At 47.8% G+C, this 17,043-nt stretch overlaps 1 long non-coding RNA gene across 4 annotated transcripts in view; it reads right to left on the minus strand.

Moving 5' to 3' along the window:
* The window catches only part of LOC147128756 (uncharacterized), a 110,015-nt gene that overhangs the window by 31,205 nt on the left and 61,767 nt on the right, over nucleotides 1-17,043 (minus strand). The gene's annotated exons all lie outside the window — the stretch shown is intronic.

Raw genomic sequence — 17,043 nt, forward strand, 5'->3', positions numbered from 1 at the left:
AACGTGCCATTTCGTTACATTTTTGACTCAGTGACGCTTAGCAGCCGCTGGAACGTATCAAGTATAGTGAACAGCGACAACTGCTTTTAACACAAAAGGGCAGGAGAGGTTATGCCAGTTTAAATGTCAACTTTGTTCCCCCATTGCGTGTCGGAGCCTTTTATACAGAACAGTGACCGTGCAGCAAAAAAAAAAAAAAAAAAAAAAAAAAAAAAAGAGGGGGGTGGTGGGGTCATTCTTCCTTTTATGAGCAGTGTTAAAGGGGTTGGTGTTTGTAGCTGACAGTTACTACATACGACAATGTTACAGTTGCTTGATGGCAGTGTTGGCGCTGAGCTCCACTATCATTTTGGGCCTACGCCATGTTAATTAGACCTGACAAGGAAGGGCATGTTGCTTCCACCAAATTCCACCGAAATACTGTTACAAAACCGATTTATGTGGCGGGAAAGTGCGAGTGTGCGCTATCACATTCTGCGCCCGCCACCTCCCGCATGAAAAGGCAGAGAAGTGCAACAATGGCAACCGTTGGAAAAGTGCTTTAAAGTTAAAGCTGATGGATGGCTTGTCAAAAAAATAATTGCGGCGCTCGGAAAGTGGGTCTGGGAGAGCGGAGGGGGATGGCGGGGGGGGATGCGGCGAGAGCGTGATGGGAAGTGACAGTGGTCTGTCAAGACGCAGTGGCTGCCCAGAGTCTTGTGAAGGCCCGGCAGAGAAGGTGGCAGAACAGAGCAGGCTGTCACCGCGGGAAAGGGGCCTTTAATACGTTGACAAGAAAAGGAATCCGCCTGTCACACCTGCTCAGCCGGTCCGGGCCAGCGGACGGAATACGGCGGCGGAATCGGTATCGGGGCCGAGGCCGGGCCGGGCCGCCGCCGCCCCGCCCCGCCCCGGCCCGCGGTTACAAATCACCGACGGCAACGGCGCTTCCTTTGCCTGTGACAATTCATTAATCACTCTGACAGGTCCGACCTTATTACACGGCAGATTTGACACTTGAGCAATTGGATTGTCAACGGCATCCTATTATAAATGCAATTCAAATTGAATCCTGGCCCTCTTGTTGTAATTCCCAGAAAGCCTGTTATCTTTTTTCAGGCGACCTTGAGAGCCAATCACGACTCACCGCGCCGTTCAAAACATATTCAGTATGAGTAAACATACATGGCAGCATACGCAGCACAGCGCTCCGCCGCCATTTTTCAAGCAATTGCTGTTTTTTGGGGGCTTTTGCAGAACGCAGTGGTACCTTGACTTACGAGTAGGCGCCACGATTCCCACGGTCCAATAACTGTGAGCAAAAATATTGCGGCATCACGGTTACAATTACAGCTCTAAAATGACTTGAATGAAGTGAAAGTGCCTTTGAACAACCACAGGCGACCTTGAAACCGGTGTGGAACATACGGCATCGCGTAATAAACGCTTCCAAAACGCTGTAACACCGAGGTGCCACAAGATGGCGCCAAACTCCCACCTAAAACGCGAAGGAGTAATTGGTGGCGAGGAAGTATGTTGAGGTGATACGGTATATCACGACTCTTTTTAAATCCTTGCATTTTGGGGAGGAGCCAAGTTTAGCCTGGGTCGTTAGTGGAAGTTTGAGAGTCTCTGCATGAGTAATTTCTTTCACTTCTAGCAGCTGACTGTACGGTAAAACGTCAGATCGAATTCCGCGGTCTTTCTCGCTAACTAACCGTGTTTGTTGATTTAGGCTCGGCTCAGATGGACATAGTCGGGAGTGTCTCGGGGGTGAGTCACCGTGACGAGGCGACATCAATACCGAGGCGTGGCGCCGGCCGATCCGTCCCGGCCCGGCCGCCGGTGTCGTGACAATGACAAGCTGGGTGAATGCAGAACGTGTCTCGGTGGCCGCGAGGAGTCCTAATTACCAGCTCGGCGTGAGAATTAATGACCGAGAGGTGGGAGCAGCAGCTGGGCTACTCGAGGGGACGCCCGCCGCCCTCCGTGTGACATTTGCTCACAACTGGGCCACCTCATGGCCCTCGGTGCCGCGTCCTGCTGACACACGAGTCAGCCAAGCGGTCGGCAGGCTTTGTATCTTGATTACCTGCCATTTAGAGCAAGCGCGGCCCTGCAGGTGCCCGCGCAGCGCTGGATTCCTTCTAGGTTTCGCTTTCTGCCTTGATAAATGACACAATGGCAGTTTTCCACCCCACTCATGAGATTCCATATAATGCCGGCCCTCGGAATGCCACATTTGACCTAAAATATCAAGGTGAATGTGCTCCAAACGTCAAAGAAAATCGAGAAATATTGAAGCAAATGGTACCACAATTTAACATGGACAATTTTCAAGTAAATATTTTACCCCTACAGACTGGAAACAATCACTGCTGTTGTCCAATTAGCATTCTGCTATGATAATCCTCGGTGAAATGCTAAAACCATTAGCACTGCAATTGTTTTTTTTAATTTCACATGTCAGCATGAGACAGGAACTACTACACTGCAAAACAATGGCCGGTTGACCAAGTTTTCCACTTATTCGACACATACTTAATCTTCAACGGGCACCCACAAAAATTCAATATGAAGTAGGCCCGCAGAATGTCAAAGTTGGCAAAAAAATTTAAGGCGAATGTCGGACAACATAAAAAACGATAAGAATTCCAAACAACTTACAACTACTACTTACTCACTCACAAAAAGTCGTCTACAAGCAAACTTTAGCCTTGTCCGATTAGCATTGTGGTAACTTAAATGCCAATCGCCACTGACATGCTAACAAGATTAGCATGTAATTTTTGGACATTTTAGCATGTGACATCATCGAGTATCGTACTTACAGGTACAATCATAAATATCATAAATAATCATTTGAATGTGTATCCCTCAATCTTGACAGCGCGGCACAGCAATGAGTGCAACAATTGATTTAGGGGTTGTTGTTTATTTTTTTTGCTATAGTGTAGCCTGTGTGCGTGCGTCTTTGAAGGGCAGAAATGTAGCAGCTTGCCAAGCTCAGTGCACTTTATATCCGATCAATGGCACTTGATGATTTCCCACCGCTTCAAAATGTCTTTTCTATTAAAGCAAACGGCCGCACCTACTTGTTATTAAATCCAAGGTCTTCCTCGTTAAATGCATCACTCGAGGATTTACATACGCGGCCGTTCCTCAGCTTCAGCCAGAGGTCACTTTGATTTATTATGGTCTCATGTGGCAGACAGCGGCTGACGTAGTGTCACTTAGGGTGCGCCGCGTGCGTTAAACAGCTGCGACGAGCCCACTGCGATTGGAAAGGACATTGTCGACACGACCGCTACCTATAATATCCAATCAACTAGGACTAGACCTTGTCGGCACCTTGTTAACGGTCGGAACACCCCGGAAACCTCAGTCGGCCTTCGGGCTTTGTTTGCGTATTATCGCTATAGCATCATGCTAGCACCGTGAACGTCTTTTCATTCTCGACCTAGCAAGAGTCCCTTTTCGATGTCCTTACGTACATCAGGATCATTGCAAAGACTTCCCGATGCGTCCACAGCAAGGCAAGGGAGTGACTTGCAGCTGGGAGAGTGGGAAAAAAAGGCATAATTCAATGTGAAAAAAAGCTCATAGAATGGGACATTTTGGCGGCTGTATTGCCCGGCCAAATATGTTTGAGTGGCCATCAAAATGTTTATGGTCAACGGGATGCGGGGGGGTTGGGGTGCCCCCCTCAGGTAGATGGTGGTGGGCCATGGCCCTCTCAGCCCCCACCTCTGCGCGCCCATGCTCAATAGCTTGCTTGTATTCACTCCAGGAAAGGGAAACAGCAATAGTTTGTCTTCTTTTTCAGATAGCCAAACATCACTATATTAATTTCCTTTTTAGGAAAAAGCAACATCAATAGTTTGACTCCATCCATCCATCCATTTTAGGAAAGTGCAACATCAGTATTTTATCTTCTTTTCAGGAAAGTGCTACATCAATAGTTTGTCCTTTATTGTAGAAAGGTTTGTTGTTTTACTGTATTTGAGTTGCACGACCCAGTCGGCGAGTGCGTACGCATTGATGTGGCCGGATGAGTGTGTGTGTCAGTAACAGTAGCTGTGCGAGCGTGCGCGTGTGCGTGCGCGTTTCACCTCCCGGCTGCTGTCAGTGTATTAATCACCGGTGATGTGTGCTGCAAAGGGACGGCTGCAGGAAATAAAGACACGGCGGCGGTGTCAGGTGCGCCGCCCTGATGTGACTCCATCAGACAAGAGGCTCGCTATTGACAGGGTGAGAAGGGGGCGGGGGGGTGGCTGGCTGCTGGGGGGAGGCAGCCATCACTCCTCCTTCGCCCTCTTCGCCTGCGCTCAGTCACCTTGGCTGTGACGCAATGTCATCAAAGTGCACGCCATTATTCCCGCCGCCTCACAGCAGCATTATTTCAACATCTAGAGAAGGGCTCAATGTCAGCCCCAAGGACACGCATACACACGACATTGTGTACACACACACACACGCGCGCGCGCGCACACACACTAGGTAGGGCTGCGCGATTACGTGATTCATTGAGATTTCGTCAAGATGATTCATTTTCTACCCCAAAAAACACAAACAATATGGAATTTTAATGAACAAAGGGGAAAAAAACATTAATAGCCTCGTGGTTAACTTTGCCACCTGCATTTCGAGTGGCGAATGCTCAGGGCAAATTGAAAACTAGCTCTCATTAGTAGTTTTTTATGATGGAAATTCAGAAGTTGAACAGTTCAGCAACAAACTTTTTGCCGGAAAAAGAAACAAAAATGCAGACAAACAACGACCCGATTGGTTCACTTTTGAAATTTGAAAAAAAAAAGGCCGGCAAGTTTGCGACGGAGATGGATTCCTGGAGCCCTCTGGCCGAGATTGGGTGGCTGCGACTCCGAGCGCCCCTTCCCGGTAGACTTTGCCTCCTCGCGAAAAGGAGGCTTATTTAAGAAACAATTAGGAGCATACACAAAGCAATTTGCAGCCGCTGCGAGCGTGGCGGCGGCGAAGGGGCGAAGGGGCCTTTCAGCGCTGATTTATCGCGCTGTCACCTTCACAAGGCAACATAATTAATAGGAGCGCCCACTTCTAATTCCGCCCACTTGCACGGCCGGCGGATCGCCTTTGATTTATGACGGCCCGGGACTTTGCCTTCTATCAGTTCATTTGCTCGTTATTTATGCTGATGACCAATTTGGTTGGGTCGCCGTCATCCCACTCGCGACTAATCAAAGAGAATTAGGGCGGACTGCATTATTTCGACGCCGCTCGTTTATCTTGGCAAGCAAAGGACGAGGGGGGGGGGGGGGGGGGGGGAAGAGAAGCAAGGCGTGGAGCGCTTCCGCTTGGAGCCACGACTTGAATTACGAGTGGCCTCCACTTCCAAGTTGTCCCTTTGTTTTGCTTTGGGTTGCCAGTCCAAATTTGACCGAGTGTCAGATACGCCGCCACTCAAGTGGAGTGAAAAGAAAATGAATCAAAAATAGACCGACTGAGTGACCAAAAGGGAAAATAGTTTTTTCCTCAAATAACGGCAAAAGCGACGGGCTTTTTTTCTATTTACGTATGCAAGTGATGACAGAGTTACATTTTCTCATTTTAATTCCGTGATGTTATGTTTTGTCATTTAACTTACGTATAATTCACAGTTAAGAGATTCTCATTTTGCAGTTTTACATCTGTAATGAGAGGCTACATGTTCCATTCTTGTCTTTTACTTCTGTGTTGATCCAATTACAACATTTACTTGTTTTACTATTGTACACGTCCATTTTCTCATTTTAGCGAGGTCAAGTTATAAAACATTCTCATTTTTAACATAGTTGAGATCGAGGCAGTTATGACATTTTCATGCTTTCTTGCATTTCTGTGATGATGGACGGTTACAACATTTTCAAGTTTTTTTTCCCCATTGTACTCTCGGGAAATGTCAGCTCCAATATGTTCTCGATTGACTACCGTGATGGACGATTGCGAAATCTCTCATTTCTGTTTATTCTGGGACATGGACAGCTCTGATATTTTCCTTTTTTTTTTTTTTTTTTTCAGTTGACCGCTGTAATGATGTGCACGGTTAGTAACCATTATTTCAATTTTCAACATCCACAAGTAAAAACAAATGCCGACAATACAAATGAATCCCAAGGAGCAATCGAGCGCCAAAAGTCACATTTCCAAGCGTCCGAAGCGCAAGAACCTATTTCACTCTCCATAAAGTACAACACTTCACGGCTTCCCGAGCAAAAGGCAACAAAACTCCCACACAAGTGACGACACACGCAGCCGCAAGGTGATACATTAAAAACACACACGCACACAAAACCAGGAGGATTCTCCTGGGCCGAACAAGTGAATCATGCTCACCGCGGCGGCAATGCATCATAAAGGGCCCCGCAGATTAATACGACGCATTATAAGAAACCGAGATAAATCCGGTCACATTGTGGCGGGGTTTGTTAGAAAAATTACACCCGTTGCGAGTGTTATGATCCTGCAAATGCTATTGTGAAGGTTAAATTGTGTATTACTGTTAAAACAAATGGAGACGGCAAGCAGGCTTGGCGGCGCAACATTACGTAGAGCGCCCTTGCAGCTACGACAACAAGCAAGAAAATGAAGCAAGCTTGGATTAAGACACACTAAAGTAGGAGAGTCAAATAAAAGTAGCAAACAATAGAGCACATTTAGGGCTTCACGTTAGTCATTTTCATGCTACAGCAAACTTTCCAGACAGGGCTATTGCTTTTAGAAATGTTTACATGAACATATGACCTTCCTGGATGCAGTGTAGCACTTTGTCTTGTTTTCCATTGCCTGTCTTATTTGTAAGAGAAAAAAGGTTCATGTGAGCCACCATTTACATGCGTTAAACCGACCTAACAAGCCTTGCTAGCTTTGGCTATGCGGCTCAATAGTGGTCTCAAAATAGCACAGATCACTGTTTTCAAATGTATGCAGTAAAAGTGTAGTCACAGAAACAAACACTCAAGTACAGATACCTGAAAAATATACTCAAGTAGAGTAGGGAAATATTTACTGTATATTTTGGTTACTTCCCACCAGCGCCGTTCTCCGAGACGTATCGTTTAACCGAGCGGTAATAAGATGCAGCGCTTACAAGGGGTCGTCAATATGGCCGTCGATAGCTGGGCAGCGGCCATCTATCAGGCGACCAATCGATGGCGTTTTTCCAACGATGAATCCCAGGAAACGATAGCTTTCAAATAAACGCTGGAAAGCAGCAACGCAATCCTCCTCTGGGGAGAGATAGGACATGTGGAAAGGCTCGATCCCTGTCGCCGCTGCTCGGCCTGCCGTCTGCCAGCTCGCCAATTGAGGACTTGCAGAACAACACCAACTGGGAAGAACTAGTGGAGATGAGAACCGTGCAGGATTCTGAGGTAGACTGCAGCCAAATACTTGGTCGGGCCACAAAAAATGACCGGCTTTGGAGTTTTTAAACCTTGCATGCTGTTCTGGTCATATTATACCCATTTTGACATTGACATTTAAAGTAGCATACATGTCATTCTTTCACCTCTAAATTTGAGGACTATTCCTAAATGCACACAAAAGAAAATATTTGAAAATGTCATTCTTATGCACAGTTGCTACAAAGGGTTTACGTGTCTACTAGCTAGCTAGAAAGACAACGTGCTTTTTACGGAAATCCGACTGACAAATTGATGCATTGAAAAAGAAACGACAGATTTCACAAAGGCTTCTTTCCGCAGGTCGTGTCAAAAGTCAAGTCAGATTTTTCCGGAGCTTTTCCCCGGACAAAAGTGTCGGCATGCTCGGCGGATGACGGACAGCCAGCGGAGTCGACGCGAGAGCGGCGCGGCATCAATGACAGCTGCTGATTATATTGCGTGGCCTCATCAGTCCTGACGTGATTTGATACCCCGGGCGACAGCACGGGGAATGCCGCGAGATGTTCATTAATCACCGCAGCTCGCAGCGGCCCGCGGGAGCAGCGGCACTTAATCCAATGACGGCGTCCTCACCATCCGTCGTGCTACTTTCGACAAATCAATCACTCCCAGCTAGCAACGCTGGCGACTTGTCTTTGACAGGGCGTCTGCTGACAGACACCCTTGATTAAGAGCTCGAGAGTGACAAACTTTTCCTCAGGCAGCTCGGGTCAAGGCGAGGCCGTGGATCGTTAGCTGCCTACTTGGTTCCATCGTAGCTTTCTTGTTCATCTGTCCTTTAGTTTGTTCGTCGGTTCATACGTATGTTAATTAACTTGCTAACCACTGGTGACCAAACTACGCATTGAAGCACTGCACTTGACCCTTGACAACTTCTACAGCAACTACCGATGATGATAGTGACTAATCTTTTAATAGCGCTTTGCTAGAGATGCAAAAGACAGTGAGAAACCATTTAGACCTCAAATCTGAAAGTGGCCTTTGGGTTCTCCAGAAAAATGGAGTAGGTGTGGCGCGTCACGTGGCTGTAAACAGATGTCACCCGGAGGCGATAACGGCGCCGGCATCCCTGCGCCGACTCCGGTGGCCAAACGACATCCGGCCACGGGGCTCCGGACGAGGTGCGAGGCCTTTACGATAGCGCCCCCACACCACCCGCATACCTTTTTCCCTTCCCTGCAATTATCTTCAAAGAACATCTGTTTGTTGTTCCTCTGTTGCAAGTGTCGTAGCCTCACCTTGACCCGCGCGCTCGATTGTGCGCCGTGTTATGAGTGAAAATAAACAGTGCCAGGACAGGGAGGCTCGGCCTTTGTGTGAGCAGGGCGTTCTCAGGATGTCCCCGGGCTAACGCGGGCACGCTTCCTTTGACGGGTACCACAGAAGAAGAAAAAGACCACGACTAAGAAGAAGCGCGTGCGGGGAATTGCGTGTCAAGTGCAGTCGATGCACTCCTGCCGAGGAAAAGTTCAATAGTTGTTGGCAGGCAACCTGATACGCGCGGTCGTACAAAGTAGTTTGTCCCATTCGTGTTGTGAGATCTATATCTGCAGGGCGGAGACGTCACTCAGGGGCACGGCCTGACATGTTTGCGCGCAGGTGCCTCCAGCGTTCAGAGGAACTCAAGTCCGTGCCGAAACAAGTCGACATTACTCGATTTGATTGGTTGGTTAATTCATTTGCTAGTTCGATACATCCAGATGTTATACAGATCAAGGTGGTCTTTTTTTGTTTGCTCAAACTGATGTTGTACAGTTGTCTGCCACTTCCGGACAGCGAGAGTAAGAAGCAGTGCTGATGAATATTTTTAAAAGTTTCATTTAATCAGGTTTCCTGTGTTTTAAAATGGCTCGGACATTGTTTAGCACTAGTTCAAAGAAACAAACTGCGACAGTTTAGCGGAAAAAGTAAGTAGTATTTATAGTATTCGATGGATAACCATAAACGCGAGTTAGCATGGTTAGCTGAGGAAAGTGCTAATAGTTGGATGCTAACTCTAGATGGGTCTGGAAAGTATCCACTGAGATTCAGGTTCACCGTAGCGATCTTTGCCAGTAGGTTTTTGTCCCGAAAATTAGGTACAAAGGCTGAGCTCAGAGTGCAGTCCTAAGTTCTGCCGGGAGACGTTAGCGTAGCCTGTATGCCGAGAGACAGTCGTGGCCTCTTACTGCCTATTTGCGACAGTGTCAGCACCACACTTCAGTCACTTCTCGCCCGTGAGCGATCTCAATTAACAAAGATACGTGAAAGATGGCGCCGGCCCGAAACAGGAGGACATCCAAAGTTCAGCATGACCAACGGCTTGTGCGCACGTACATGACGACGTTGAAAACAAAACACCTTCGATTTATGAGCCGTGTTCTCGTGCCCTCCGTCGACAATATGAACTCGGGGTCGAGGCCGTGTACGTATTTGGGTCATTCCAGAATTGGAGGGCGTTTCCTCGTCATGCAAGCGCAACTAATCCATACGCGTTGCTATCTTAGTAAACTCGTTTCCTAGAGTGTGAGCGAGTGTAAAAAACAACAAACAAACACGTCATTCCTCCTCCTCTGTGACTCTTTGAGCTCAGCATGAGATGAACGCCGGTGTCAGCCACTGCAATCACACCCTCGGTCTCCCAGCTTTATCGGCATCAATCATGCGGGGCGCGAACCCAGGCGGTGGGCGGGACCTTGAGTACGCCTCACTTACTTATCTTCATATTGGGCACGGCGGATTTCGATATTAAAAAGCAAAGCGGGGGAAGGTTATGAGAGGGAGGTTTTCATCAGGCGTATTTGCCGGGATGTCTCCATCAATCTGGACGCAGTCCCTCAATGTGATTGTCACGTGCCCTTGAGCAAAGATTACACACGCCCTGCCTTTCATTTGTCAAGTGACACCATGTTGCATCCAATCAAGGAACACCGAGACAAACGGGACTCCTGATTAGTCACACATGGAGGTGTTGGAGAAATAACGAGAAATAACGAGAAATATTAAATATATTAAAAACAGAGAATTCATGGGCCAAGTAGTTTGATTACTTAAATAAGAGGTACTACCTCGGACCAAAATACATTTGCTGTTGTATCAAGCTCTGGAAAGAAGCAATCCAAATATTTTAAGAGCTAAAACGGTGGTCATTCCACCTGCATAACGACTGCCAGTGTCACGGCACTTGTAACGGTTTGACCAATAAATATGATACGATGATATGAAATATGATAGAATCGCGGCAACACCAGCATGTACCGTATGAGCTACCTGCCTCATGGCCTTCATCCATTTTGTCACACACACACACACACACACACAGCTGTAAAATATACAGTATGTGTGCAGTGCAGCAATGAGAACAGCTGTATCCAATCTCCATGCACAGCAAACACTACATCACGTCTAATTGATTTCCTGTCAGACGCCGGGAAAATAAAATACATTTTCATGTACGCCGCTTCTGTTTCCCGCAGCCACTTTCATTCGTCTAACTTTCTTTTGTTTTTAATTATGCATGACGACCAGGAAGTGGCCCGAGGCCGCGCTAATGTGGGCCCGTCCTCATAATGACCACAGCCACAAGTTCGACAGTGAACACCTGGCTTTTGTAGAGTTGCGCCCCTCCCACATTCTTTCAAACCTATTCCAAAAACACATTAGCGTAAGTACACTGTAAAAACACAGAAGAAATGACTGCTTACAAAAAAGGTAATGTGCGTAACCTAACGTAACAAGCCCCACTTATAGCGGGGGAACGCTACACTAAGCTTTTGAGGCCTAATTTACGAAGATCCCAAAGAATGGCCGTAAAATTGTGTGTTGACTAACAGATTGGGGTCTCCATGGAGTCCGATGACGATCTTTACTACGGGGCGGCGGTTGCCCTGGGAAGTTAGTTTGACAGCAAAAGAGTCAAGAGCAGGAAAGTCGGGATCGTTAAGGAGTCACTACTCGGACAGGGAATCGGACACCGTGCTCTGGGAGGTGAAAATGAAGAAAAAAAAAAAAAGAAAATCATTGCCCCATTGCAGAATGTATTTAAAAAAAAATTCCAGCCATGACACAAAGCAGTGGCCTTGTAAAACAAAAGTACACACGAGTAAAACGCTGCGCATTAAGGAATTACACACAAGAGTGCTCAGCTGCTTCCAATGTTGGGCGGATTAATGAGCGGTGGAGGGAATGAGCAAGCATTTCCCAAAGTCAAGCTAAGCTGCAGCCAAAGACGGAGAGGGGTCAGCAGCAGGCCAGCCTCTTAAATCAGAGCAAGAGGCCGGCCCCGTTGTCAGGCCGCCACTTGGGGGAGGAAACGCTCGGCAACAATGAGGATGGCCTATTTGTTGTGCGGCTTTTTTTTTTTTTTTTTTTTTGCTTCTTTTGTAGCAGCTGGGCTCATGAAAGCAGCTGGACACAAGCGAGGGTCATGACGAACTGTTTGTTATTCCCAAACTAACTCATACGTGACATTAACGAGGTGACGCACCCAACGTGATTGCAGACGCATGAATTTCCAGCCCCCAAAATGTGATTTATTCGTGAGTGGCTTCACATCTGCACGTCTGAAACTTTCCCTCGGCTCGGATGATAAACTGCGTCGTGAAAGTTGAATTAATCCTCCTGGCGTGTTTGTCGATTAGTAAATATGGCTTGCTATGATATGTGAAGGCATTAGTCAGTGTAAGTCGCTTGTAGATACATTCATCATCGCTTATTTCCCCCCCCCCACCCCACCATCACACGCTTTCATCGAGAGTGCACTTCCCGCGCAGGATCACAAGGATACGCTTGGACAAACAATCTGATATCCAAGGTTAAGAACACACAAGGATAATAAATCGCTCGAGTGTCATGTTCAATTTCCAGGGGGAGGCTTTAGCGAGCATTATCCATAACAGGATTTAAATTGTTATCAGGACGCACAACAATCCACTTTGCATCCTGCCCGCCGGTGATTCATAGTGGGGAAACAAGCGTCACATTTTCCAGCATCCACGCTGAAGAGGCGGCGGCGGCGGCGACGACACGGGCGCACTTCGTGTACTTGGATGATTGTTTGAATAAATTGCTTCCATCCGGGCCGCCGTTCACACTCGCGCTATCAGTTTTGATTGTCTTTCGGCCGGCTCCTTCCTGCCTCACTCGGACAGGAGGAGCCTCGCGTGGTGACTAACAACTCCCTTCTTTTATGAATTTGACTGAAAAACGACTTCATTTTTATCTCAATTGCCAGCGAGACCTTTCCAGCATGATGTCGCGTGCGCTTCGGGAAGGCAAGAGCTCCGATGGCACCAATCGAAAACAAGGCCTTCCACACCAAACAATCAAAGGCTTTTTCTGAGGTACCCAAAAGCAGATTTTGCTCAGATATTGTTCGCAAATCTGTCTAAATTGGCGTTAGTGAGTATCCACATAAAAAGCCACTCTTGAATCTGCACTCGCGTGCTGGAAATTGCGACATATTTAACAATCCTTGCGAGATTGGCTAGTGAATTGACTTTTCTGGTGCTCTGATTAATAAGCAACAATTAACGTGTTGATATGAATAGCGTGCTGTAGAGCTGACGTTGGCTAGCAGGCTAGCTATTACATTTTGCGAAATTACTCAAAGACAGCCTCAACAAACATTTGACACTTGCTACTCCACCACTGGGCAGTTTTGCGAGACGAGATCATCGTGTCTTTTTTCACGATGTGCGTTATCGATGTTTGTGTTCAGACAAAGAGTCACATCGCATCGCAGCGGGAAACGGTGACAGCTTTGACGAAGGCCCAAGCGTCACCCGACGCTGTTAGCCAAGACTCATCGACTAGCCGACTAATCGGTTCAACCGCTAGCTATCCTTTACAAAAGCGCCATTACGGCAACAAGTCCAGTGGCGAAACATATGCCCGACGCTCTACTTTCCAATCGACACGGTGGCAAACTGCATCATTTCAAGCTACACAGCCTCTCCGGTCTAATTTTGCGCCTCTGCGTTTCCACGACGTACACGTGACCATCAAAAGCCGATCCTTCATCCCAGTTCTGTTGTCTTCATGCAAATGCTCGTCGATACGTGGCAAAGCGTGAGTGATGGAGCCGCAGTCCACTTGTACACTCGAGCCCATTGACTTCTTGTAGGCTTTTTGCAGAGAATTTGAAAACAATCAGTGTGCGGCGCAGCACAATGCAGGGGGCATTAATCACAAAAGGGGGCCACTTTATTCCGCCGCACAATAAAAGGTGGATTGTTGCAACAGCTGCAAAGCGTTCCGGCGGGGCCGATGATTTATGTGGCCGCGCGGCAATAACGATGAGATGGCATCATTACCATATCGACAGGCTTCCAGATGGATTAGCCTCATTGATTGCTTCACGGTTTGTTGATAAGCATATGGGCGAGAGAAACGGGCTCCCCGCTACTGCAAGATACGTTTCCAAAGGCTTCGTTTTGAGTGACACCCTCACGTCGATAAGTACGCATCGTGCGTAAGTTGGACAGTCCTGTAATCCTTCACTAACCTGCGCCATCGCCACAATTACCGTAAATATTCATATGAGAAAAAACACTAGTAGGCCACAAAGACAAAAGCCCGAATTTAGAGTTGCGTAACTTCAGTGCAGCACCATGTTGTGCATGCTCGGCAGTCCTGAGGTCTACTGGCAGACATCACAGAGGAGAATGCATGCCTGTGAGCATTGTTGTGTGTTCTTATATATAAATAATTATATATGGTGGAGCAAGAACATTTGGAAATGGTCTTCATGGCCATTAGTTAGCGGAAGGCCGTGTTGAGGCTCTTAACTCTCAGACTCCAAAGTTAAAAAGGTCAAGCGCGACAGTGGCTGAATAATGAGCCGCAGCCAGGAGAGTTCAGATGTTGGAAATCTTCATAGCGCAGCGCTCATGATTCATGGCGAACCATGGTCCCTTCGCCTATACATCATATGAGGCTTCTTCCCACCCCCTCTCCCTCCCAGCGCCCGGGCTTCCCATCCGACAGCCTCGCCAAGGTCAGCTGAAAGGAAATCATCCCGCTACATCACAAGATTTATGAGAGATTCCTTTACTTTGCTGCCTGTGTGTTTACAGAATACATTGACTTCCCCAGCGAGGAACCGCCTGGGCCCCTGCAGGTTTGCGGGGCTCGGGGGTGGGAGGGAGGAGCGTCAAAGAGAGCTCAGCTCCAATGACAAGTGCTAATTGTGAAGCAAACACGAGCGGTATCCAGGTGACATCATACAAACGGGGATGCATTTCAGGCTCTGGAGCCATGAGAAAAGAAGACAAAAAAAGTCAAAAAGGTAGCCTCCGCCGTTGGTTCATTATCGTTCCAATTGCTTAACAAGTCTCTTGCCCAATTGCGCATGCGCAGTGACGGATAATTCAGCCACGGTGGGACTTGATTCAAATGCACCTTCTGCAACTAGCTTTGCCGCGATTCAAAATTTGAATTGCAGGTGAACGGCATCGCCCTGTCGCAGATCTAACGGCCAATCTGAGTGACATGTTGTATCACGTGATCTTTCACAACAAAGACGACCGCAGTCAAGCAGTCGGCTGTAAATATTTCAGGTATCAGAGGGCCTGGAGAGAACCCGTAGACATTAGAATCTGACCGACTGATCAATGGGGTGAGCTGGAGAACTCTTATCGAGCTTTTGTAAACGAGAGGTGCCAGGGTACTTTCAGGGAACAGAAGGCAAGTGACAACTGCTGACCTGAACGGAGACGGCTTGAGCTTTTGCCACCCAGAACTACATCTGACGTCATGGGGAAAAGGCCTCCGGGGTGAGCAGCACTGTTCTCATTAGCGACGAAGCTCAGTACACTAGTGCTGCATGAAATGTCAGGGTGGCTACTGCCCCAGGTGGGCGGCGTGAGATTAAGACGAATGCCACCGGTCCCCGGGAACTCCGATTAGAACTCTTGTCATTAATCACCGTCGCGCAGATAGAAGCAATTTAAAGCCACCGTCATCGACTCCGAGTGCCGGGCAGGGGCGGCCGCCCCCTGTCACCGCCGAGGGTTTCCGCGTGCGACTACCCCCTTCATTAAGCGCTCCAAAAGATTCGTAGAAAGCACCGTGATGCTGCCTTCCAATTTGTCTGCCTCCTGAGGATTCCCTTTCGCTCAATAGCAGCCGGTCCGTTTTGGTTCAATAAGATTTTGGACTTTCCGATCCTTTCACCCCCTTTGACCAGTTTGTACATAACACCGAATAAGGTGAAGCCTATTCGAAAATGGGTTGGTGTTGCTTTACATTACATTAGTGATCAATTTCGTCCTCATTTTTTTCTGACTGGACTACAGAATCAAACAAGGCAACCTCCGGGACACCCACAGGCATGCAAAGAATCCAACAGTGCTCGCTTAGCAGTAAGAAAATTGCTGTGGGATTTGTCTTGCCAGAAGGGCCGGGCAGGTAATTCCTCTCAGTCTTTCATCGTGTTTGTCGGCGTTAAGTTGCCGAGCCCTGGCCCCATCCATTCTCGCATCCAGTTCCCGCCTTTGTCCATCCATCAACGGGCGCACTTTGTCAGCGCCGACTTCATCCTGGCGGTGGCAATTGCATCCGAGAGCCGCCGCCCCCCCCCCCCCCCCCCCCCCCGGCCCACACTGCCACCGGGGAGCTTTTTCACCTCCCATCTGCATCTGCTGACGCGGGAGCCCCTGACGCAAAATGTTTTCTATTGCACAGGCTGGCAAAAAAACTAAACAAACAACAACAACAAAAAACACACACACGCGCACACAGTCATGCCGCAGCTGATTTGTCGGGAACGCTCCCTCCTGGAGTGAACGGGATGAGATCGAGAGGGTTGGAGACGTGACGAAATTTCACCTCCACTTTGTCCCTTTGTACTTGCCTACTTCATTTAGAAATGACGGCTTCATGAGCAGCAAATCGGCTCTAGGGTCAACACTGGTTTATCGCGAGGGTTACGTTTCAGAACCGCCTGAAAATCCGCGATGGCGATACAAGTGCCTTGTGAAACAAGTATCTGAAAACTCTTGATCTCAACCACCGCCCCTGCAGGCCACCCCATTGCACGCCACTGGTTGGGGCACTGGTATGTAGTGTCCATGCAGTACATTAAAGGTTCGACCAGAATAAGCATTTGGCCTTTGCATCCCGCAACTGTGCGCTTGAAGCGTAATTAACAGCAGCGAGCACTAATGAGACGCTGATGGGCGGCTTATTAACGACTTGGACATTTTGGCAATGACCATCTTATAAATGGGCCTCGTCAAGACTCTCCTAAAGCTCCAAATGAGTCTTCTCGCTTCGGCGCTCCCGTCGCCCAATAACAAACGACGGCCATTAGCCGTATTGTTAGCGGCGAAGCCCCGAGAACAAACAAAAGATCGTAAATAACAATTTGCAAGGGGAAGCCTTTAAAGAAGACAGATATCATTCGGCTTTGCCAGAGATGACGTCGGAGGGCTTTGAAGGGGGATTACGGGAAGGGTCTGCCAAACAAAGGCCACGCTGAGAGGAAGAAAATATGGCTGGCCGAAGGCGGCGCTGGAATGGTGTTTGCAGATTGCAGCCAGCTATATATATAAAAAAAAAAAAAAAAAATACAATAAAATACGAGGGAGGAAACTACAAAAGGAAGTCTTTTGTACTTTTCCACAGATATGTGTCCTTTTCTCTAATGTGTTTTGGTATGTAA

The sequence above is a fragment of the Filicampus tigris genome, chromosome 19, assembly GCF_054856515.1.
Source record: "Filicampus tigris isolate MCC_2025a chromosome 19, RoL_Ftig_1.0, whole genome shotgun sequence".
In the NCBI taxonomy this organism is placed as follows: Eukaryota; Metazoa; Chordata; class Actinopteri; order Syngnathiformes; family Syngnathidae; genus Filicampus; species Filicampus tigris.